The 2,504-nt window shown below is 50.4% G+C and overlaps 1 long non-coding RNA gene across 1 annotated transcript; it reads left to right on the top strand.

Annotated features, from left to right (window-relative positions):
- The first annotated feature begins 333 nt into the window (after positions 1-333).
- Positions 334-912, top strand: LOC308471872. The gene is made up of 2 exons (XR_013983200.1): positions 334-415; positions 622-912. It is a non-coding gene; the product is annotated as an uncharacterized lncRNA (long non-coding RNA).
- The last annotated feature ends 1,592 nt before the right edge of the window (positions 913-2,504 follow it).

The following is a 2,504-nucleotide window of genomic DNA, read 5'->3' as shown; positions in this document are numbered from 1 at the left end:
CCGGAGGAGATGCAAGAGGACAGGAAGGGGTGAGGGAAGGGCGGAAGAGGCTGTGCTGCCGCCATGTTGGGCGAGGGCAGGGGGTACCGGAAGGAGGTGCCACCGGAGGAGAGGCGAGAGGACAGGAAGGGGTGGGGGCAGGGTGTACCGGAAGGAGGTGCCACCGGAGGAGAGGCGAGAGGACAGGAAGGGGTGGGGGCAGGGGGTACCGGAAGGAGGTGCCACGGGAGGAGAGGCGAGAGGACAGGAAGGGGTGGGGGCAGGGGGTACCGGAAGGAGGTGCCACCGGAGGAGAGGCGAGAGGACAGGAAGGGGTGAGGGAAGGGCGGAAGAGGCTGTGCTGCCGCCATGTTGGGCGAGGGCAGGGGGTACCGGAAGGAGGTGCCACCGGAGGAGAGGCAAGAGGACAGGAAGGGTAGGGGAGGGAAATGGGCGGAAGAGGCTGTGCTGCCGCCATGTTGGGCGAGGGCAGGGGTACCGGAAGGACGTGCCACCGGAGGAGAGGCATGAGCACAGGAAGGGGAGGGAAATGGGCGGAAGAGGCTGTGCTGCCGCCATGTTGCGCGAGGGCAGGGGTACCGGAAGGACGTGCCACCGGAGGAGAGGCATGAGCACAGGAAGGGGAGGGAAATGGGCGAAGAGGCGCTGCGACGTTGGGCCAGCAGAGACGTGCCGAGCGAGGCTGGCCCTCTCTCTTTCTCCCACCCACTCTCTCTGTCGACCCCGCTCTCCCAGGGTGCAGCCCTGCCCCCCGCCTCGTCCTCACCTGCCTTTCTGCCCCAGTGGCCTTCCTCTCGTGCCCCTTTGCGGTAGGATGGTGCGGGTGGGCCGCGGAAGTTTATATACAAGAATATACATACCTAGATATAGGTGTCCGTTTGTAAATATATAAAAATAAAATGGATATATGTATATGTGTGTGTGTATCTATGCAGTACTTCTTTTCTAAAAAAAGTGACTGGGGATACTCTCATTTTGACTCAAGAAAACCACCATTTTATAGTTCAAACCGGGAAAAATAAATACAGTAAATGGACAAAAGTACATTCACAAAATGTTTTAGGAGTATCCATTCCCCTGCGTCCCCCCCAGAAAAAAAGCGCTGTATATGTTCTGCCAAGGGCAGGGTTTTTTCTGGATCTGGAGCCAATAAGCACGCCAGTGGATGAAGAATAAGCAATGCTTTATTTGCATAAAGTTAACAGGCATACAAAACACAAATTATAGCATACCAGAGAGGAGTCGCACACAATCTCCCCTTCAGCTGCCCGGAGCTCCAGGTAGAGCAGCGAGAGAGACCCCTTGGCCGACAGTCTCACAGCATCTGGTACCTCCATTTGTGAAGAAACTCACTGAGCCCCTTCAGCCTACAGCTTTTATAGACAACTTTGATTTGATTGATTGCACCTGGTTAGCAGGCATCACTCACTGGGACACCAGGTGCAACTAATGCAGAGCAACTGAGAGTCTCCAACCCAATTCACTGCAACTGGGTATCCTCCCCACTAGCCAATCAGCACTTAGAACACAGGGGACCCAGAAAACTCCTGACACAGGTGTGTGAAAAACAAATTATACTATCGTGTTTTAGCAAACCTTAAACCGCGGATGTAAAAGAGAAAGAGACATGTCATCTAACTCCTTGAATTTACAATGGTCTTCCGTGTTTCCCCTACAGTGTGTGTGTGTGTGTGTGTGTGTGTATTATATATCTATAAAATTGATACATGTGTGTGTGCGCGCACGCACACGCGCATGCATATACAGTCAAACCTCAGTTCCCAGACGGCTCCGTTTTGGAATGTTTCGGCTCCAGAATGCTGAAAACCTCCAGTTTTTGGAAGTCAGACATCCAACGCAGCTTCTGCTTGAGTGCAAGAAGCTCTTGCAGCCAATTGGAAGCCATGCTTTGGTTGTCTAATGTTTTGGAAGCCGAACAGGCTTCCGGAATTGATTATGTTCGACAACCAAGGTTTGACTCTGTGTGTGTGTGTGTGTGTGTGTGTGTACATAAAATGGATATGTGGATATATGTATGTGTATCTATCTACATATATGCATGGATATATGTATATAAATAAAATGGATGTATGGATATGTATATGTGTGTGTGTGTGTCCATAGACAGATAGATAATTTATATAGATCAACCATCTTGGGGTGAAGGGCGCTCTATATACAATGTATAGAGTGTCACAACAAGCTGTTTGGAAAGCTCTGGTGTAAAAAAAGATATATATAATATGATATACTGTATGTTCTACGGTGATGCCTCCTGCAGTCCACAAAATGAATAAATATTACCCTTGGGATGGCATCTTGCTGGCCTTGCCTCAGCACAGGCTACTTCATCTATGTTGCCGGCACCCCCACTCTGTTGGCTCACCCATCTTTCAGCACTGATATTTCCTCCCTCTGACCCAGATTTGGCTTTCATCAGGTGGCCAATATGATGAGAATTATTGAATATTAATAATATTGGCCGACCCTATAATAGGCCTGTG

Source organism: Podarcis pityusensis (genome assembly GCF_964106645.2).
Source record: "Podarcis pityusensis genome assembly, chromosome: 2".
In the NCBI taxonomy this organism is placed as follows: domain Eukaryota; kingdom Metazoa; phylum Chordata; class Lepidosauria; order Squamata; family Lacertidae; genus Podarcis; species Podarcis pityusensis.
Note: the sequence above shows the minus strand (reverse complement) of the source record. Positions and strands in the feature narration are given on the sequence as shown.